This window comes from Solanum dulcamara, chromosome 5, assembly GCF_947179165.1.
Source record: "Solanum dulcamara chromosome 5, daSolDulc1.2, whole genome shotgun sequence".
Lineage (NCBI taxonomy): Eukaryota > Viridiplantae > Streptophyta > Magnoliopsida > Solanales > Solanaceae > Solanum > Solanum dulcamara.
The window spans coordinates 36,196,062-36,220,430 of NC_077241.1; positions in this window are offsets into that span (position 1 = coordinate 36,196,062).

The following is a 24,369-nucleotide window of genomic DNA, read 5'->3' on the forward strand; positions in this document are numbered from 1 at the left end:
AGAGACATGGAGTTTATGGAGGAAGTGCAAATGTTGTTGAAGGTTTCACCCATGAAGGGTGTGCTGAGATTCGGTAAGCGAGGTAAGCTCCGTCCAAGGTATATTGGGCCGTTTGAAGTCCTTAAGCGTGTTGGAGAGGTGGCCTATGAATTGGCTTTACCTCTGGGTTTATCTGGAGTACACCCAGTGTTTCATGTGTCTATGCTAAAGAAATATCATGGTGATAGAAATTATATTATTTGCTGGGATTCGGTCTTGCTTGATGAGAATTTATCTTATGAGGAGGAGCCTGTAGCTATTCTTGGTAGGGAGGTCTGCAAGTTGAGGTCAAAGGAGATTACGTCTGTGAAGGTCCAGTGGAGGAATCGTCTGGTTGAGGAGTCCACTTGGAAGACTGAGGTGGATATGCGTGGAAGATATCTACATATGTTTGTCGAGTCAGGTACCCTTTTCAACCCTGGCTCTTCTTTTGATCGTTCGGGGACGAACGGTAGGTAAATTGGTATTTGTTGTAACGACCCATTAGGTCGTTTTGAGTATTAGGAATTTTTAGTTCATAAAAGACTCATCCCGTAAATTTTTAATTGGGTATTTTGGACTTTTTGATAATTACGGTTATTTAGTTGAGGGGAAAACTTCGATAATTTATTTAATTAGTGGATTAAAGTGTTAATTTAATTAATACTCTATACCAATTATTAAAGGAAAAGGATAGGGTTTATAAATTTTTATACATAATTAGTTGGAGCAAAAAGAAAGAAAAAAAATATAAAAAAATGAAGAGAACAGCGACAAGAACAGAACGCAGAAACTGGGGGAAAAAATACGGAGGAAGAAAGAAAAGAAAGAGGAAAAGAAAAATAAAGGAGAAGAGAAAAAATAAGGATTTTTATTCCAAAGCATCAAGGTAATTATTCTCATCCTTTCCATTAATTTTTTATGCAATTATGAACATATTTTTAGGATATATTGGTGAAGAAATAATGCTAAAATAAGGAAATATGACCCTAGGGTTCTTCACATAAAATCTTGATTTGGAGGTCGAATAACGATCCGTTTTAGCTGAAATTTGACATGTGAGTTTATTTTATCATGAGTGAACATAATCGGAAAGAAAATTTCAGATTTGACTTCAATGACTCAGGATGACTTTTTGACCCAATTTTTTATTTCAAAATAAATATAGCAATATGGGTGTCATTGAATTCGTATTCTTATGAAGATTATGTATTTGAACAGATTTTGATCGTTCGGAAGCATTACGAAAGGATCAAGTTTTAAACTAATTATTTAATTTAATTGAGGTTTAACCCTAGTTTTAAAATTCAGAAAATATAGAAGTTTACATGTTAAGTGTCATCAAGATTAGGAACTTGTTTATAGAATTGGGTGAGTTATTGAGTCTAGGTTAAACATATATATAATATTGGTGTTTACGGATTAGTTTACTTATAAATACTATATATTTAATAGATTGAAATTGGTCTGAGGCATTGAAGAAAGGAAAGACATTGGTGGATTAGCTTGCTTTACTTCGGTTCTTCGGTTAAGGTAGGTTATGGTTTTTATTCTATATCATAGATAGACTCTTAATAGTGATTGATATTCATTGAATAATGTGTGAAGTTTACTACGCATTTAATTATTGTGGTTTAGATGGTTGATATGCTGTTCTGATTGGTCTGAAATCCCGAGGCCATTAAATCCATAATCTTGAACTTGCCCTATCAAAAATGGTGCCTTGAATAAAGAAGGTTTGATGAAATATTGTTAATGAAGTGGAATGTAATCATGAAGAATGATAAATTAATTATATTTGGATCGGGTGTCACGTTCCGACACGGTATATTTGGATCGGGTGTCACATTCCGACACGGTATATTTAGATCGAGTGTCACGTTCCGATACGATATATTTGGATCGGGTGTCACGTTCTGACATGGTATATTTGGATCGGGTGTCACGTTCCAACACGATATATTTGGATCAGGTGCCACATTCTGGCGCGGAAATATTAAAGAAAAACAAATTAAAATGACTTAATACTACCCAATCTCCAATAACTCATTTCCAAAAGAGTGTGATATGGAGGCTTGAGTCCTTATGTGTGATCTTAATATTGTTGATTGGTTATAAAATTGTTCATTGTGTTGTCACTTGATCTTGATCTTGTTGGTTGTCACCTGTTAAGTGCTACGGTTGATTTCCCGCTATTACTTATTGCATATTGATTCCTATTTTGACTCGGTCGATGATACCTACTCAATACATGTTGTCCTGTACTGACCCCTATGTGTATCTTTCTTTATTTTATTTTGTGGAGTGCAGCGAGTTTTCCATCGGCTTCGACTCGAATTCATCTTTAGTTAGTCTCCAATTCAGAAGATTTCAGGGTAAGCTATCTTTCTAGCTCGTGATGGATTCTCTCCGTTATAGCATAGTGTCTTTAGTTTTCGAACACATTTTGTTATTTGTTTATTCTGGTGTTTGATATTTCTAGACTTAGTTTTAGAATTTAGATGTCCTTCATGTGATGACTTTCAGGTTTTGGGAAAACGTATTTTATTGAGCTTACGCGTTATTGTCATATTTATTACTTGAGGTTTGTATTGTTGGTTCTCCCATCTAGGAGGTTAAGTGTGGGTGCCACTCACGTCCCATTTTAGGTCGTGATACTAAGTCAGCTCACTTCGTACCGATTAAAACTTCCTATAGTGCCGAAGACTATGCCAAGTTGTATATTCGGGAGTTGGTGAGGTTACATGGTGTGCCGCTATCCATTATTTCGGATCGTGGTACCCAATTCACTTCTCACTTCTGGAGATCATTTCAAAAAGGCCTCGGTACTAAGGTAAAGTTGAGTACAGCATTCCATCCTCAAATGGATGGGCAAGCCGAAAGATAGCTTATAATAATAGTTACCACTCAAGTATTAAGATGGCGCCATTTGAGGCTTTATATGGGAGACGATGTAGATCACCAGTTGGTTGGTTCGAAGTAGGCAAGATGACCTTGTTGGGCCCCGATTTGGTACTTGATGCTTTAGAGAAGGTAAAGATCATTAGAGAAAGGTTGAAGATGGCTCAAAGTCGTCAAAAGTCCTATCCTGACACTAGAAGAAGGGATCTTGAGTTTAATGTGGATGTTTGGGTGTATCTGAAGGTTTCACCCATGAAAGGTGTGGTTCGATTTGGTAAGAAAGGGAAATTGAGCCCTAGGTATGTAGGGCCTTATAGAATCGTGAGACGTGTTGGTAAGGTTGCATATGAGTTAGAATTATCATTGGAAATGGCCATGGTTCATCCGGTGTTTCACGTGTCTATGTTGAAAAAAAGTGTGGGTGATCCTACTTCTATTGTACCTATGGGAGTAGTGAATATTGAAGAAAACTTGACCTATGAAGAAGTTCCTGTGGAAATTTTGGATCGGCAAGTTAAGATATTGAGGAACAAAGAAGTTGCATCTGTTAAAGTCCTTTGGAGGAATCAACAAATAGAAAGTGCAACATGGGAAGCGGAAGCGGATATGATTAATAGATACCCTCATCTTTTCCCCTCTACCCAAACCTAAGGTATGAAGTTGTCCTTTCTCAATTACTTGAAATCTTTGCATCTCAACATTTCTTGTCATATGCTTGTAAAATTATAAAATATGTTTTAAACGATGTTTTAAATTACACTATTGCATTAATGATAGGTTGTTGGTTTACACTATACTCTACTCAGGCTAAGTCTTTCCTCATTCGAGGACGAATGTTCCCAAGGGGGAGATAATGTAACATCACCTAAAAATGTTGTATACGATGTTTCAATTCTCGCTAAAAAAAACAAATTCTTATGAAGACACCAAATCATAATAAGGAATTTATCTTATTCAAACGCAGCTCCGAAAAAGCGTATTCTGTTAAAAAGAACTCATCTCACCTACCATGGAAAGATCTAGATACATTTGACATCCCTCATGACATAAATTATCCTCCATTTAACATCATCCATGACATCAATATATTTTATTAAATTTTCAGATTTTTCTTTATAATTATTTTATTTATTGTTAGGTCCCTCTTTCCCACCTATAAATACCCACCTTATTTCCTCATTTTATTCATCAAGCTTTCTCAAAGCAAATCTTCTCTCTATACACTTCTTTACATATTCTCAAATATAGTTTTAGTTCTTAGTAGTGAACAAATACTATTCCGGTGATTCATATACTCCGAGTAGTACACAAAACGTTCTGACGAGGAGAGAAGCTAGGACTCAAGAGTGTTCATTAAGTCTTTTGGTACCGACTAAAGCTTCGGATTCCAGGTATGTAAGGCTTCAATGAAAGTATTTCTTCCACTCTCATGTCTAAATTATTTTAATTATATGATAAATTATATTTATTTTTCTTAAGCTCTACTCTAAGTTATGTGGGTATTTATCCATGGGTTCTTCCACCCATGTAGTCCAAAAACTCTTTCAATTAAGTCTCTTGATTTTAAGTAATATTTTCTTATGGTAATTCTTAAATTTACTTAATAGTATGAATCATGGTTAAACTAATGATTATTGCTCTATTTTGATGTAACATAATTTCATATGTATGAATTGATGGTTTACAAGTAATTCATCTATTTATCTATTTAAAGGTTCTTGAAATTCATGATGGGTTGTTTAAAGCATGATTTTTAATTAATGGATTTCAAAGTATTTATGTATATTTATTTACATACATATTTATAAGTTGAAGTGATTTGAATCCATCTAGTTTTACTATGTTTTTAATAAAGTTTGACTTGAAAGCTTTGACTCCAAATAAATGTTTATGAAAGCAATATCTATGATCAAAAAGGGAGTCTTATGAAATGAAAGAATGATGAAATGATATAAATGATGGATTCCTTATGCAATAAGGACAATTCATGCATATTTGAATTATCAAATGTTTTAATGAGCTATTCTACTGAATATGATATTTGAATTCTCAAGTTATATGCTATGAATATTTTAAAGTATTAAACTATTCTGTGGGACTGACTTAGCACCGAATGAGGCATTGAGGTGGGATTCGGTAAGGGAATCCTAGTAGCAACCCCTTGTCTCATTAACTATGTGTCAACATAGGAGCCCTTGTAGGCTTAGGCTAATGGATCCATAAATAGCCCTTAAAGATAAAGCTAAAGAAATGAATGAAATTGATGGAGTTCTATCGGGCAAGTAATCTCCCCGGCCAACATAGGGGGTTATGTTGGATTCCATGTAATAGCTCGCATGGTCTTAAATGTCGGTTATGGTTAATTCCCCATAAAATGAATGTTTTAAAAGATATCCATATGATTTATTATGCATGTATTATATTATGTTCCATATTACATAAATGTTATAATGTTTCCTCAATGTTCAGGCATCTTTACATACTTAGTACATTCAAAGTACTAACGCATACTGTTTTGCCTACATGATATCACTATGTAGGAATCGGTGCTCCTCCTCGTTCCCCTCCACGTGGATAGTTGAGACTTCATTTGAAAACTATTTTTGGTGAGTTCCCATGTTCCGGGAACAATACTCCTTTATATTTCTAGCTTATGATATGTTGAGATATTTTACTACGGTATTTCTTCTATCATGATTAAGGGTGAGTTAGGGACTTTTCTTAGCCCCGTTAAATCTAATAGTTAGAGGTATTATTGGATATATATAAGTTGAAGATTTATTATTATGATTTCCGCTTGTTTTATTTATCATCATTACCTATGAAATGCTAAAAGAATGCTAAGAGGCTTGTTTGAGGTACTTTCGGATTCCTCATTCGCCATATCACGTCTAGGCCCTAGGCTAGATAAAGCCTTTGTTTAATAAATAAGAAGAAGGATGCTACAATGAGGATGTGTATTGAATATCGATAATTTAACAAGATTACCATCAAGAACAATTATCCTTTTTCTCACATTGATGATTTATTTGATCAGCTTCTAGGTGCATCAATGTTTTCTAGGATTGATTTAAGGTTGGGCTACCATTAGTTGAGAGTTTGGGATTTTGATATCCGAAAGACTGCTTTAAAGAGTCGTTATGGGCAATATCAGTTTGTGGTCATGTCTTTTGGGCTGACTAATGCCCTTACTACCTATATGGAGTTGATGAACCAAGTATTTTGGCCTTATTTGAATCTTCGTAATTGTATTTATCAATTATAGCTTGGTTTATTCCAAGAATAAGGCTGACCTATTTGTTCATTTGAGGGCCGCACTTTAGAGAATGAGAGAGAATAAGTTGTATGCAAAATTCTCCAAATATGAGTTGTGTCTCGATTATGTGGTCTTCTTGGGTCATGTGGTGACCAAGGATGGGATGATAGTTGATCCGACCACGGTTGCGGTGGTTCATGATTGGTTGTGACCAATCTCAATTATAGAGATTTAGAGTTTTATTGGGTTTGAAGGCTATTATCATCTATTTTTTCTGAGTTTCTCTTCTATTGCAGCTCCATTGAATAGGTTGACTCAGAAGATCTTGGCATTTTAGTAAATCGATGAGTTTGAGGAGAGATTTCAAAAGCTCAAGGAGTTATTGACTATGAAACCTATTCTATCATTACTCGAGGAGGGTGTGGCATTTATTGTATTCTATGATGCTTCAAGCGTTAGTTTGGATGGTGTATTAATGCAAAAAGGGAGAGTTATAACCTATGTTTTTAGATAGTTGAAGGTACATAAAAAGAACTACCCTACTCATTATTTAGAGCTAGCAGCGATGGTGTTTGTTTGGAGGTTGTGGAAACACTATCTTTATGGTGTGCATTGTGAGATCTTTAGCGACCATCGCAGCCTTAAGTATATCATTACTCAGCCAAATCTAAACATGAGGTGGTAGGTAGTTAGAACTATTAAAAGACTTTGACATCACTATTGTTTATCATCTTAGCAAGGCTAATATGGTAGCGGATGCTTTTGAGTCAGAAAGCACCTAGTATGGGTAGCTTAGCCTTTCTTATGGTGGAGGAGAGGCCTTTGGCTTTGAAAGTTCAGTCATTGGATAGATAGTGGGTTCCACTTGATATCTCTACTCCTCATATTTGTTTGGCCTTCGTTGAGGCTACGTCTTCCTTGATGGACCAGATTCACGCCCATCGGTTTGATGATGATAAGTTGAGAGAGATTCAAGACAAAGTGTTGAAAAGTGAAGCTAATTCAGCTTCCCTTGATCTCGAGAACATTTTAAGGATTAATGGTCTAATTTTTATGCCAAAGGTTTGTAATTTTGGTGTATTGATATTAGAGGAGGCTCTTGTTTATGTATTTTACTCACCCGAGAATGGAAAAGATGTTTCATGACTTGAAACAACATCATTAGTGGTGTGGCATATGATAGACATCATAGAGTTTTTTATGGCTAATTGTTTGAATTGCCAACTAGTGAAGTATGAGCATGTAAGACAGGGTGGTTATATGCAAATGATGCCCATTCCCAAGTTGAAGTGGGAGAGCAATATTATGGACTTTGTGACTGGCTTACCCTTTACTTTGGGTTAGCATGATTTAGTTTAGGTGATTCTTGTAAGGTTTACTAAGTCAACTAATTTTGTTCTAGTGAAGACTAGTCATAATGTGGAGCAGATGGCTAGGATCTACATCCGTGAGATTTTTTAGCTACATGGAGTGCCCATTTCTATTGTGCTAATGGAGGTACGCAGTTTACCTCTCATTTTTGGAGGTCTATGCAGGAGAAGATGGGTACCATGCTTGAGTTGAGCACCATTTTTCATCCTCAAGCTAATTGTTAGTCAGAGCAGACTATTCAAGTTCTTGAGGACATAATCTAAGATTGTTTCATGGACTTTAGTGGTCATTAGGACCAATCCCTTCCTCTTATGGAGTTTACCTACAACAACAGTTACCATTCCAGCATTCAAATGGCACCATTTGAGACCCTATATGGGATAAAGTGTAGGTCTCTATGTGATGCTTTGATTCTTTTGGGTACGCCCTTAGGGTACTTATTTGTTAAGAGATTCTATAGATAGGGTGAAATTGATTTAGCAGTGCCTTGTGATTACCCAGAGTAGGCAGAAGAGCTATGAAGATATGCTTCACGACTTATTATAATCCCAAAGAACTCTAACCAAGTCTCTTAGCATATCATACATGAGCATACATAAGGTAAATGAAACAATAAGACAAAACCATAAGTGCGGAAATAAAGTCTAACATGAATAGTCTCAATAAGATAGAGGATAACAATGAAAGAACATGACAACATAGACTCAACGAAAATCTAACGTGCCTGGATTATTCTAGATGGGGCATAGGAAAAGCTCCTAGATCAGCATCATAAGGAAAAAAGTCATAAGGAATAATGGAAAACATAAATGTCTAGTCCTGAATAATGAGGACGTACCAACAATAGGAGGCAAGATCAATATCTTTCCACAAGTGGGGTGTATGTAATAATTGTCAAACCCTTCATTATAATATAATATATGCAAAAGTATACATTAATACATGGAAAGTACTAAGTATGTGAGAAGCATGCATGAGCAATGGTGATCCAACATAAACAATATGAATGTGTGATGCATGACCAATATCTTTAAAACATAAATAAAACTTGAATACATTTGAACATCATAATGAAGTGGTAAATTCATCATAAAACATCATAAAAATTCTAACATAGCATGTACATTTGTGGGATAATAAAAGCCATTATAAGAGGGCTATAAGTCTTTGTAATAGATATTGTTAACCGACATAAACTATATGAGCTATAATATAGAGTCTGGTGTTTTCCTCACACACCGAAAAGAGAGGGTCCATACTTGCCAAGTTAAGATCCATAATTTGCCCAAGTGGATCCACTAAGCTACTAAACAATCAAGCCTCAATTATCGGTGACCCTTTCTAAGGAATCAAGCCTCTACTAATGGGTGATCTTTTTTCCTACGATGGCATGTAGTTATGGGATAATAGGATTTTTACTAGCGGTCTCATACCTCTACTAACGGGTTAGTCTCTATCCCAAAGTCCACTCAATGCTAGGTCAACTCTTAACAGAATATCATACGTAATATAACATAAACTTTGAAGATGGTAAGAATCTAGTAATACAAAGTTTATTATAAGTACTTGAAAATCATAAGAATAGCTATTTCAACATATCATAACATATTCATAAAGATGCTTATCTAAATCATCAAAATCATGATAAGCTTGCTCATACAAAATCATGGAAAAGCATCATGATAGCATACTTTATTTTGAAGTACCCTTTGTCTTCATTGAAAACCCTTATTCATAGTTCATCAATAAACATGATTAAAAAACATAGTTCATAAGCTCATGATGCATGCATAATCTTGAATAATAAATTGGTAATCATAAAGTAGTCATAATGCATGGGTTATTGTAAAATACCATGAAAACATGCAATGGAATTGAACTTGTATATGAATAGACCATTAACATTAAATAATAACATAACTGAATTGACCCATATGCAATTTGATCAAAATTAGAATTTAGTAGAAATTTATAGAATAAGAGAATTGAGAAAACCTCGGGACTCCATGGATGGAAGGATCCATGGATGAATTCCCACATACCTTAATGAATTCTAGCCTTGAAATTGAAATAGATATTTGAGTTCTTGAAACCCTAGTTTAATTTGAGAAGAAGACATTATAAAAACCTTGGATAGAAGGCTTCTTTTGATTCTTAATTGTTTTTTTTTTGAAAATTTTAGGGTTCTTGATGGAGAAGAGGAACCCTAGGTTTATTTTGAGAGAGTTTATTGAGACTAGGATGTTTAGATTGACTATTATGAGTGGAATACTAGATATTGAATGATATACTTCTTTAAAAATACTCAAAAACGATTTATAATAGGGTTAAAAAGCTTTGAAAAGGACAAAAATAATGTTGGGAAGCATGCAGGATGTTGCTGGAAATTTTCATAGCAAGCTTTTCTTGGAAACCATCACAGCCTATGAAAGTCTTCTAGGCCCGTAGTGGTGGTTGTGAAAATTAGATTGTCTGACAAGGTTTCACTAAAATGAGAATAACTATTTGCTCCAAACTCCAAATGTGGAAAACTTGGTGTAGTTTCGGAAAGAACTCAAAGATCTTTAATTTAAAAGGTTATGAGATATCTAATTCATTATATTCTAGGAGATATAATCATTTGAAATTGACATAGGTAAAATCCTATATCGGAACTCAATCGGTAAGGAAACTTTCAACTCAACTTTGTGCTAGAGGATTTTTGTGACCTTAAAACATCTCTAAATCTACCCCACGCTAAAGAATTGACCTTAACACCTATGCAAAATTATGAATCACCCGATATAATCTTATACATATATAGAGAATGATTCAAGTTTTAGCTTAAAGTTATTTAGGGTGTTACAATATCCCCTATTGGTAACAGTCTTCCTCGAATGAGACTCAAGCTAGCATGGATAGGACATGGAAAGGAGACTATCAACCCAACATGAATACAATGACATGTTTAAAATGTTTAAACCATGAGAAGTTCATGTTAACATAAAACATAGCTTTAAATCAACTTCATGAATATGCATGCATATGAAAGATATGGAAAAACTAAAATGTAGGAATGCGGAAGAGTAGACAAGAGGAGCTAACACTGAAACTCAACTTCTTGGGTTCTAAAATAAATCATGGTATAAGTAAAATGAAGTCAATCAATACCAAAGTAACACCAAAGCAGAAATACTCATAACGTACCGGATGAAGTACAATGTTGAGTCTGTTGATGAATCTACCTTCCTCTCTTAGAAGTCGTCGTGCAATCCCACCTCTTATGTCCAATCTCACCAAACTTATAACAACCATCCATACCGTACATGCACTCCCTTTAATGCATCTTACCACACTTTTGACAAGTGAGGAAAGGATGTATATCCTTGTTGAACTTAGGCACCAAATCAATAGCAAAATATGAACCACTATCAATCCGGGCCCTCTTAGTCTCCCAGCACTGTCCTAGAGCTTGTCCTCTTCAATTTATTTGACATACATCATTAACCTTGACATATCCATTTCTTTGATCAACATAGTGGTTTTGAATTTTTTGGAAACCAAATCCGAAACTCCTGACACATACCTGTACATACGAGCTTTAGGGTCGTCAACCATGAATGGAGCAAACCTAGATAATTATGTGAACTTCAATGCATATTCTCTCACACTAGATGCTCCCTTGTTTCAAGTTGATAATTTCTTGGATATTATTTTCCCTCAACTCTAAAGGGAAGAAATAGTCTATAAAAGTATTGTTGAACTCCTCCCATTTAATGGGACCCACATCCCTAGATCTTTTACCCTTCCATTAACTAAACCAAATTTAAAAGACTCTTTAAATTGGTAAGAAGCGAAATCTGCCTTTTCCACTGATATCACGCCTATTATATCCATAATATTTTGAATCACTTCAATGAACTCCTGGGATCCTCATCCCACTTGGACCCATAAAACTCTAGGGGATTAATTCTAGTGAAATTACAAACTCTTGTTGCCGTTGTACTCATATTTAGGTTCATAGGAGAAGCTACTTCCCTACTAATTTGTGCCTCCACATCTTAAGCAATCACTTCAAATGCCAAACTAAATTTCTACATGAGTCACTTGTTTGGCCTATGGGTAATTTGGATCTTGTTTGTAACATTTATCAAAATGCTCATAAGTGCCTTAAGAATGCCTTGGAAATGGGCTACTCGCTTAACGCATTATCCTTATTCTTTTTGGTAATTCTAAGTCTGGAATGTCGATCAGGGGGTCAAAACCTATATAAGAATGATCTCGGTGGATTTTTAGGACTATCGAATGATGAATTTTTTCAAAAATTGCACAAAATAGTGAAGTGCGTGACAGCTCCATGTCTCCCACATGTTCCCATTTAGTATAATTTTTTTTGAGTCAAAATCTGGCCAAACTCTTATTCGTTAAAAATTAGCCTATCCGAGAGCAGCTCCATGTCGCAGACCTAGGAGATATTTTTGGCTTGAATTCAGTTTTTAAGTAAAGCCCCTTTAGAATTTTCCCTAGATGTTAGCTAATTAACCTGGATGTTTTTAGGGCCTAATTCTACTCTATAAACTACCCTAAACCCTTAATTTCATTCATTCTTCTACAATTTATCTACTCAAATATTTCTCTCTCTACTAAAGGCTCTCAAGGACTACATTGAAGACTTCCAAAAAATTCACTTAAGCTCTCCATCAAAATTCTCAAATTTTTCCAATTGTTTTTATCTTCTAACTCAAGATATGTGAGGATTGATTCATGGGATCTTTTCACCTATTAAGTCCCAAAGTTCTTATTAAGTTTTTATTCAATTTATAATTAATTATGAACCCTAGTTTTAATAAATTGTATTGGGCTTATTTGATTTCATTCATAAATGTTATCAATGATCTTTATATGCATGTTCTCATATGAATTGCATGATTTAAAGTTGATTTATTGATGCCAATACATAAAGCTATATTTTCAAGCTATAATTCTGAATTTAAGATGAGTTTATGTGTTGATCATGAGTTAAATGATATTCAATGATAGATTTATATGAGTTAAAGTTGAGATATATTATTCTGAAGTTAAAGTTATACTTATGATCAGAGTTAAGATCAAAAAATGTTTTTAGATGGTGATAAGCATCAAGAAGACTTCTAGGTAGGGTTCGGTCTAGTAACGCAGTTAGTTACCCAAAGAAATCCTAGTAGCAACCTAAAGTTCCAAACTACGATGCCCACATAGGTTGCCTTCAGATCCTAGCTAGTGGATCCACATATAGAACAGTTGATTTGAGTTGAGTTACTTTTGGAGTGTACCTTGGCAAGGTAGCCTCCCCTATTTTGATGCAGGAGTCATCGGCCTATCTCGATGCATGAGTTATCAGATTCCATCTAATAGCTCGCATGGTCTTAGTTTTCAGTCAATGGTGCTATCCCACACAAGTTGAAGTTGAAGTTATGAGATGTCAAGTTATAAGTTTATGATAAAGTTTATCATATGCATTGACCATGAGTTTTATTTGTTTTAAGTTGTTTCTAAACTATACTCATATTCATTATGATTGTTCATGCATCCTATGGCATATTGATTACATTCTTTACTTGTTTATGCATACCTCACATACTTAGTACATTCAAATGTACTAACGCATAATTTTTCCTATATTGTCTCATAATATAGGGACGAATGACACTCACGATCACCCCACTCATGGCTAGAGATTTGCTTTAGATTTAAAAGAAGTTGGTGAGTCCTTATTCTTCCGAGGATAAGACTTTTATTTATATTACTATTGTTTACACTTTCTATTATTGTTAGGGTGATCTAGGAGCTTATTCTAATGCCCCATCAAATATTAGACTATAGGCATGTTTAGATGATATTTTAGTGTAGTCCGATTGGATGTTTATATAGTTGATCCCATTTAGTTTCATTCCCTACTTAATGATTACTTCTGCTCATATTTATGTTGTTCTTTACCTTATGTATGCTATGTATGCTAAGATGGATTATGGTTTTGATCCATCACATCTCGATCGTCGTATTATAATTAGGCCTTAGGTTGGGTCATGACAAACTTGGTATAATATCACAAGGTTTAGAAGAGTCCTAGGGAGTCTAACATGCCGCGTTAGGTATAGTATCATTCATTGATGTGAAGCACGCAAAATCCATGAATAGAAGGCTGCAAAATGTCTTAGGAAAAACTGTCTCACTTCTTTCATGATCTATGTCAGGCGGTAGAGTGGTTAAGTCTTTTCCCTCTAATGTTTTTTCTTTGCAATTTTTAGAATATGCCTCCAAAAAGATACCATATTAGAAGAAACGTGGTTGAAGAGGAGCAACAAGCTTCGAATAACCCTATAAATGATCAAGTTTCCAATGTCGAGTTTTGGGTGGCCTTTTAAATGCTAGCTCAAGCCGTTACAGCTTAATTAAATGGTGAGGTGGTTTCTCCTATAAATAAAAAGGCTAGTACAGAGTCAACAAGAGTTTGAGATTTCATAAGGATGAATTCTCTGGAATTTTAGGGTTCTAAAGTTGATGAGGATCCCCAAGAGTCTATCGATAGCATCCATAAGATTATTGTGATCATAGGAATTAGCCTGGATAAAAGGGCAGAGTTGGCTACGTACCAATTGAAGGGTGTTGCTCAAATTTGGTTTGATCAATGGAAAAGTGAGAGGCCAAGAGAGGCAGAGCATGTGACTTGGGATGAGTTCAAAGGGGTGTTTCTTCATTTCATCTTCCCATTAAAGTTGAGTGAGGCCAAAGTGAAAGAGCTTATAAACCTTAAGCAAGGTCGCATGAGTATGAGTGAGTATGCCCTCAAGCTTGCTCAATTGTCAAAATATGCTCCATTCATGGTTGCCAACTCAAAATCTCGTATGAGCAAGTTCATACCAGGTATGTCGTACATGATTGCAATAGAATGCAAAATGGAAATGTTGATTCAGGAGATGGATATATCTAAACTCATGACCTATGTGGAGCATGTAGAAAGTGAGAAGTTAATGGTGAATAATAGGGAGTCTAAGAGCCCAAGGACCCGTGATAGGGACTGCTCTCATGCTAAGTCCTGAATTGATGGACGTCCTCATTTTCGCCAAAAGTACTCCGGCCAAGGGTCTTCAAATGCTACTACTCCAAAGTTTGACAAAGGTAGGGTGCCAACCCTAAACCTTAAGTAGGTGCTCTTTTAGGCCAAGTTACTCCCACATGCAATGAGTGTGGTAGGAACAAAAAGGGTGAATGTCTAGCCTGGTCAAATGTGTGCTTCCGGTATGGTAACCCGAGTAATCATACTAAGGAATGCAAGGTAAAAGATGGTCGTTCTCAAGTCCAAGTTGCTCAGGGTGGCCAAGGGAAACCAAAAGGTTGTCAATGCAATAATAGGTATCATGCCCTCCATGGTAGGCATGAGGTGGAGGAGATGCCCGATGTTGTTACCGGTATGTTATGGGTCTTTCACTATGATATTTATGCTTTGCTTGATCTGGGTGCAAATTTATCTTTTATTTCCCCTTATGTGGACATGAGGTTTTATGTTAGTCTTGAGACATTGCTAGAACCTTTCTCCACTTATACTTTTATTAGTGAGTCGATTGTGGCTAAAAGTGTCTATAGAAGTTGTCCGATTATGATTTTCCATAAAGTTACCCTATTTAACCTAGTTGAACTTGAGATGACCGATTTTGATGTTATCCTTGGAATGGATTTGCTATATGCATGTTATGTTTCTATTGATTGTAGAACCCGAGTGGTTGTGATTCAATTCCCAAATAATCCAGTCCTAGAATAGAAGGGTAGTAAATTTGTGTTTAAAGGTTAATTGATTTTGTGCCTTAAAGCTCAGAAGATGATTTCTAAGATTTGTATTTATCATCTTGTGAGGGTTAGGGCTGAGAATTTTGAAGCCCCTATCCTAGATTCGGTCCCCATTGTAAATGAGTTTCCGAATGTATTTCCCGATGATTTACCCGGTGTTCCTCCTGAAAGAGAGATTGATTTTCGTATAGAACTTTTTCTGGATACTCAACCTATTTCTATCACTCCTTATTGGATGGCTCCGATGGAGTTAAAGGAGTTTAAGGATCAATTGAAGGACTTGTTAGACAAGGGGTTTATTAGGCCAAGTATTTCTCTATGGGGTGCTCCCATATTATTTATTAGAAAGAAGGATGGTTTACTACATATTGATTATCGGTAATTGAATAAGGTAACCATCAAGAATAAGTATCTAATTCCTAGAATAGATGACTTGTTTGATCAATTGCAAAGGGCAAGTTACTTCTCCAAGATATACCTTCGTTCTGGTTATGACCAATTAATGGTAAGGGAGTGTGACATTTCCAAAATGGCATTTCGGATAAGGAATGACCATTATAAGTTTCTCGTTATGTCATTTGGTTTTACCAATGCTCATAACCCTTTCATAGACTTAATGAATAGGGTGTTCAAGAAATACCTAGATATATTTGTGATTTTATTCATCCACGACATTTTGGTTTACACTCAAAATTAGGAGGAACATGCAAGTCACTTGAGGATTGTGTTGCAAACTCTATGAGAGAAACAACTATTTACAAGGTTCAACAAATGTGATTTTTGATTAAGTGGTCTTCCTTGGTCACATTATGTCCGGTGAAGGGACTATAGTTGATCCTAAGAAAATTAAAGCAGTTAAAAATTGACCTAGACCATTATTTCCTTTGGATATGAGGAGTTTCTTGGGCCTAGCAGATACTATAGAAGATTTATGGAAGGGTTTTCATTGATCTCATCACCTTTAACCAAGTTGACACAAAAGAAGGTGAAGTTTCATTGGTTGGAAGCATGTGAAAAGAGTTTCCAAGAATTGAAGGATCGTCTCACTACCTCTCATATCTTGACCTTGTTGGAAGGGTTGATGATTTTGTGGTGTATTATGATGCCTCAAGGGTTCATCTTGGTTTTGTATTGATACAACATGGTAAGGTAATACCCTATGTTCTAGGCAACTTAAGTTGCATGAATGAAACTATCCAAACCATGATCTTGAACTAGCGGTGGTTGTGTTTGCCTTGAAGATTTGGAGATACTATTTTTTGGTGTCCATGTGGATGTGTTCACCAACTACAAGAGTTTACAATATGTTTTTAAGCAAAAAGACTTGAACCTTTGGCAAAAAAGATGGCTTAAGTTGATAAAGGATTATAATGTGAGTTTGTTGTATCATCTGGGCAAGACAAATGTGGTTGTCGATGCACTAAGTAGGTTTTCCATGAGTAGCGTGGCACGTGTTGAAAGAGATAAGAAATAATTGATGAAACATGTTCATAGGTTGGCACATTTAGGTGTGCATTTAGTTGATTCCAATGATGGAGGTGTTCTTGTCATAAAGGTTCAGAATTGTCTCTTGTAGCAAATGTCAAGGCCAAGCAAGACCAAGATACGATGTTTGTTGAGTTGAAGAAGTCGCCGAAAAATCCATTGAGGCTTTCTCCCAAGGGAGAGATCGTGTGCTACGTTACCAAGGTCTTTTGTGTGTACCTAACATTGATAGTTGAGAGAGTTGATATTAAATGAGGCACATAGTTCCCAATACTCGATTCATCCAGGTTCCACCAAGATATATCATGATTTGAGAGAAGTGTATTGGTTGAGTGGAATGAAGAAGGACCTAGCTTAGTTTGTAGCTATGTGTCCAAATTGCCAAGAAGTTAAATTTGAGTATCAAAGACTGAGAGGTCTAGCCCAAGATATTGAAATTCCTACTTGAAAATGGAAAATGTAAATGTGGACTTTATAACGGGTTTGTGTCGTACTAATAAGCAACATGGTTCCATTTGGATTGTTGTAAATTGGATGACGAAGTCGGGTTATTTTCTACAGATTCAGACTTTCTATGGTGCCGAAGATTATGGTAAGTTGTATTTATGTGAGTTGGTAAGACTTCATGGTGTCCTCTTGTCCATCATATCGGATCGAGGTACACAATTCACTTCACACTTTTAGAGGTTGTTTCAAAAAGGTCTATGTACAGAGGTTAAATTAAGTACCGCTTTTCAACCTCAAACCAATGATCAAGCCAAAAAAAATGATCTAAACTCTAGAGTATGAGCTAAGAGAGTGTATTATTGATTTTAAAGGAAGTTGGGATGAACATTTGCCATTGATTGAGTTTGCCTATAATAATTGTTATCACTCTAGTATCTAAATAGCTCATTTTGAAGCATTGTATGGGAGGAGATGTAGGTCCCTGGTGGGATGGTTTAAAGTTTGTGATATATCCTTGATTGGTCCATATTTGTTTATCGATTCTATGGAGAAGGTAAAACTCATAAGCAAGAGGTTACAAATGACTCAAAGTCGTCAAAAGTCTTATTCTGATGTTAGAAAAAGAGAGTTTGAATTTGAAGTGGATGAATGTGTCTATTTGAAGGTTTCACCTATGAAGGGTGTAATGATCTTTGGCAAGAAAGGAAAATTGAGTCCTAGATATGTTGGACCTTAAAAGGTATTGAGACGTGTTGGCAAAGTAGCTTATGAGTTAGTTTTGCCATTTGAGTTAGCTATGGTTCACCCGGTGTTTCATATGTCTATGTTGAGGAAGTTTGTGGGTGATCCAAACCACATTGTTCCCTTAAAAGATGTAAGTGTTGAGGAGAATTTGACTTATGAGGAAGTTTCAGTGGAAATCTTAGACTGGCAAGTTAAGAAGTTAAGAAATAAAAAAGTTGTGTCCGTCAAAGTTTTATGGAGGAATCAACAACTAGAAAGTGCTGGAGGCGGATATGATGAAACGATACCCGTAGCTCTAGCCTAAACCCTTAATACGATTCATTCTTCTGCAATTCATCTACTCAAATATTTCTATCTGTACAAGAGGCTCTCAAGGACTCCATTGAATACTTCCAAGAAATTCACTCAAGTTCTCCATCAAAATTCTCAAATTCATCAAATATCTTTTGTCTTTCACTCAAGGTATATGAGGATTGATTCATGGGCTCTTTTCACCCATGAAGTCCCAAAGATTTATCAAGTTTTCATTCAATTTACAAGTGATTATGAACCCTAGTTTTGATGAATTGCATTGGGCTCATTTGATATCGTTCATAAATGTTATCAATGATCTTTATATGCATGTTCTCATATGAATTTCATAATTTCAAGTTGATTTATAGATGCCTATGCATAAAGCTATATTTTCAATCTATGATTATGAATTTAAGATGAGTTTATGAGTTGATCATGAGTTAAATGATTTTCAATGACAGTTTAATATGAGTTAAAGTTGATATTTATGATTCTAAAGTTAAAGTTATGATGATGATCAGAGTTAAGATCAAAAGCTGTTTAAAGATACTGATAAGGACAATTCTCACCTAAGTTATAGATTCTTTTGAATCATTAAATAGATGAGCAATTCCTAATATATTTGAAAGATGGATTGATTGACAGTTACTATTTTTTCCTACTATGTTATGATTATATTTTAATGAGTTTCTGTTGGGATATTGACTAAGCACCGAGAGGACTTCTAGGTGGGGTTCGGCCTGGTAACGCAGTTAGTTATCCAAGGGAATCCTAGTAGAAACCTAAAGTCCCAAACTACGTTGCCCACGTAGGTTGCCTTCATGGCCTAGATAGTAGATCTACATATAGCACAGATGAGTTGAGTTGAGTTACTTTTGGAGTGTGCCCTGTCAAGGTAGCCTCCCCTGTTTCGATGCAGGGGCCATCAGACTGTCTCGATGCAAGAGTCATCAGATTCCATGTAATAGCTCGCATGGTCTTAGTTTTTGGTTAATTGTCCTATCCCACACAAGTTGCAATTGAAGTTATGAGATATAATGTTTTTAGTTTATGATAAAGTTTATGATATGCATTGACTATGAGTTCCATTTGTTTAAGTTGATTTGACACTATACTCATGTTCATTATGATTGGTCATGCATCCTAATATATATTGATTACATTTTTTACTTTTTCATGCATAGTTCATATACTTAGTACATTCAAACATACTAACACATATTTTTTGCCTACATTATCTCATAATGTAGGGACGGATGAAACTCACGATCACCCCACTCGTGGCTAGAGATTTTCTTTAGATTTCAAAGAAGTTGTTGAGTCCTTATTATACCAAGGACAAGACTTTTATTCATGTTACTATTGTTTATAATTTCTTCTATTGTTAGGGTGAGCTAGGAGCTTTCCTCCATTAAAGATCAGACTAGAGGAATGTTTATACGATATTATGGTGTAGTCTCATTAGATGTTTATATAGTTGATCTCCCATAGACCCATTTCCCAATTAATAATTACTTCCACTCATATTTATGTTGTTATTTACCTTAGGTATGTGATATATGCTAATACGGCTTATGGTTGGGGTCCCTAGCATCCCGGTCACCGTGTTACAACTAGGCTCTATGTCGAGTCGTATTTCTTGTCCTTGATATTTCTTCTTCTAAAAACTCTTCGTAGAGGCATAATTCTAAAATCTCAAAGAGAAAGCATTAGATGGACAAGCCTCAGAGTTCAACTCTATCAAATGATATAAGAGTGATGAACAATGTAAAGTTCTTCATAAGATGCCTCATATCCTCCTATTCATACATATGGCACGCTTTACACCGATAAATAAGACTCTACTTGATGCAGCATGTTAGAGTTACTAGGACACTTTAAACCTTGTGCTTTGATAAAAAGTTTGTCAAGATCCAAGCTAGGCTCTAGGTGTAATACGGTGATTAAATACCGAAGGACTCAAACCAAGCCTCTTAGCATATCATACATGATCATACATAAGGTAAAGAAACAATAAGACTAAATCATAAGTGCGGAAATAATGTCTCCAAATGAATAGCCTCAATAAGGGAGAAGATAACTCTAAAAGAACATAAAGGAATAGACTCTATGAACATCTAACATGCCTCTACTAACATAGACCGGGCGTAGGACAAGCTCCTAGATCACAACATAAGAAATGAGGAAAATGGTGGATTTGGAAAGAGAAATCAAAGATCTTTAATTTGATATAACATGGGCCACCTAATTATTTATATTCTAGGAGATATGATTGTTTGAAGTTGACCTAAGTAAAATTTTATATCAAAATTTAATCGGTAAGGAAGCTTTCAACTCAAATTTGTGCTAGAAGATTCTTGTAACCTTAAAACGTCATCAAATCTATTCTCAAGCTAAATATTTGACCTTAACACCTTAGAAAAATTAAGAATCACCCGATACGATCTTATATGCATATGAAGATTGTCTTAGATTTTAGCTTAGAAATTTTCTATGTGTTACAATAGGCTAGTTTATAATATGTTATTTTCCATTGGTGAGAGAGTGTTTCTCAAAGTGTCACCCACTAACGGTATGATGAGGTTTGGGAGGAAAGGAAAGCTCAGTGTGAGGTTTATTGGTCATTTTAAGGTTTCGAGAAGTATGGACAGGTCTCCTATAAATTGGCCTTGCCTCAAAACCTTTCAGTTGTTCATTCTGTATTTCATGTATCGATGCTTAAGTGATATGGGCATGATAATTCTCATGTGATTAAGTGGGACTCGATTGCTTTGGATTAGGACTCGTCCTTTGAGGAGGAACCTATTTCTATCTTGGATAGGCAGACTAGACAGTTGAGATCAAAGCATATTGATTAAGTGAAGGTACAGTGGAGGTACCGACCTGTCGAGGTGGATACATGAGAGGAAGAGTCCAAAATTCAGCATAGATACCCTCAATGTTTCACTCCTTCAGGTACTTTACTTTGCTTTTCATTGAAGGACAAACTTGTGTTTTAGTGGTGGATAGTGTAATGTTTTAATTTTTGAGGAATTACTTGTTAGTGTAAAATGATCATTTTTTCCCTTTCTCTTAGAATTTTCATGCTTTGTTTGTGTTGTTGTGATGGTTGGTGCGGTTTCCGATGTAATCGAATGAGATTTTGGTAAATTTTAGCCTTTGGTAGAATTTTTATGAAATAGTTATTTTTATGAAATGGTTATCTTTGGTCAACATATTGAGATTCGATTATCGGATAGAAAATTTGTTACTTCTGTTGCATCTGAAGTGTTGGGTTGGAGCCCCAAGACCTTAGAATTCATTTTTGAAATTTAGGAAAAAAGTTGAGTTTTACGGCTAAATGAGATCTGGGAGGGTATTTTTTTCATAAAAATCATTTTTTGGAAGTCTGATGATTCTATTGATTCCAAAATATCGAATATAGTGGAGTAGCATATCCAGTTTATTTTTATCGAACCCCGAATAATTTTTTAGGGTCCAATTCGAGGCATTTTTTAGTTGACATTTCTGGTGTGTTCTAATTTCTGGTGGAGGTTACTTAACCCATCACGATACCAATTAAGGCTACACGATTGTGATGAGTCCACCTTTTTGTCCTTTGCTATCACCACACTGGTCATGTGATTGATGGTGAGTCTTTTTTGCATTCTTTGCGTTTGCATCAGTCATATCGCGATTGCGATGTGTACTCCCATTATGCTCTGTGATCACGAGAGTTAGTATCTCATAATCGCTAAGAAGAAATTATGCCCAAATAATTCCCAAGTCGGAAATTCTTTCCCTTTTCTGATTTCCACCATTGTCAATCATTTGGAGGTTGAGAGAGATGATTTGAGAAGAGATGTTTTTGGGAAAAACATTTGGGTAAGTTCATTTATTATTTCAAATCTTTTTCTATCAGTTTAATCTTTCAAAATATTTCAAAATCAAGATTTCAATGTGGGTTTTGGACGTTTTTCTCCAAATTCAAAGTTTGTAATTTCACAATTTCTAATTCATTTTTGCTTAATTTTACTTGGCTTTTCAATCACAAAGTCCTTTTGATGGGTAGAATCTAAGTTTTTAATAAAATTCTAGTTTTACCCTTTTTGGTTTTGAGATAATTTTTGGACAATTTTAACTCCGCTTCAAAAACCTTGTAATATAGGTATAGTTGAACTCCTTTTGATGACCTCTTTCCATTGTGGATAGTTGGGGATCATTTTGAGGTCACTATTTTAGAGTAAATCTTCGGATAGAGTGTACGGGTGAAGTCTTGGCCTTCGAAGTAAGTTTGAGTATCCTTCTTTGAGTTTGGAATTGGAAAATTGATCATTCTTTTTTTTATAAACTTTGGGATCGGATTGTAATATGATTTGGGATTGTTCCTTATATTGTGATACCCGTATGGGGGCTTATTTGTGTAGTTTAACATTTGGTGGCCTTATTTTCTATTGTATTTATCTTGTGAATATGTGATTCATGATTTTCCTGTGAGAGAGGCTTGTAACACTATTTGACTTGTCATGCTCATGTAAGGAGTTTAGTTGGGGGTTTTGATCACACTTGAGTAATGAAATGCTTTTATAAAGGGTGAACACTTATTTCAATGTATTTTTTTCCAATACTATCTATTTGAGGGTATGTATCATGTTTAGGTTGAGTTTTAAGAACTTTGAACCATATATTACATGTTGATTTGAATATTGCCTCCAATGCCATATGTGTTTTATTGCATTTATCCTTATTCATCATATCATTGATCTTATGAAGTTGAGAAATGTAGAAATTCTTTTTGAGAAAGAAAATAAGACACTATTTATATCCTTGACCACGAGTTAGGTGGAAAGATGATTAGATATTAAGATTTTGCTTTGGTATATGGACAACGAGTCCCCCATGGGTTATTTTCTGGAATCCTTATCTCGATAATGTATATACAATAGGTTGTGTGAAAACCTTGATTCCACCGTACCACCACATCGTTGCATCATTTCATTGTGTTGCGTCGAATTTTGAGTTATTTGACTCATTTGATGATGTGTGATGTTGTTGACCTTATGTGTTTAGTTTAATCACATCGTTTCTTATAAATTGGCGGCATCGATGCCGGAGTGAGGCTTTGTGTTTGCAGGTAGAAGCGTTTCGTAGATTATTTCATAACTGTGATTGAGTCCTTATACTCAGTCGGTAAAACCTACTGCATACATGGGATTGTACTCACCCGTACTTCTGTGTCACTTTTTATGTAGATTCTATTCAAGGTACCACACGTGGCGGTTGGTCACTACTAGCAAATTTCGGATTGATGGTGGGACCCTGTGTTCCAGATCTCCATTAGTTCTATCTCTTATTTCAGTCTTTATTATTGTTCGAAGACTTATGATGTATTTTAGATTCTACAATTATATTAGATGCTTTTTGTACTTCTAACACTAGGTTTTGGAAAATTCTTCGTTATATTTCTTTTCTTTTTATTTGTGGCATGACTACCCCTTTGAGAGTCTCGTATGTGAATTATTTTTAAGATTACACATCAGGTTGGGTTTAGGGATGTATGTCATCATGACCTCAGTTTTTTTTATCGTTACACTAAGTTAATTATTAAAAATACCCTTAGGGGTCATTTAGTAAAGCGTATAAGAATAATGTTGAATAGGGTCAATTGTCGATTCTTGCATTAGTAATGCTTGTATTAGTTAGCATTATTTTTTATACATTGCTGAATTTGATGTATTAGAAATCACAAGTCTTGCATAATTTCTATAAAAAAAAGGGTTTGTCTGAAAAAGTACCCTCTACACTCTTTAGCTTTAGGAATTGTGAAATGTTTTTAGATGAATTTGAGGGATAGTTATGTCATTAATCAATCTAATGCATGTGTTGAAATCTTTTGTATTACTAATATATATAAATTCATGATATTAGTAATACACGCCTCAATACAAAATAATGTGTATAACTAATTCACGCATTCATTATACATACGCTAAAAAGATTATCAAAAGGGATACTAATAATACACAAAGGTAATGCATATATTTTTTTTAATACACTCTACCAAACAACCC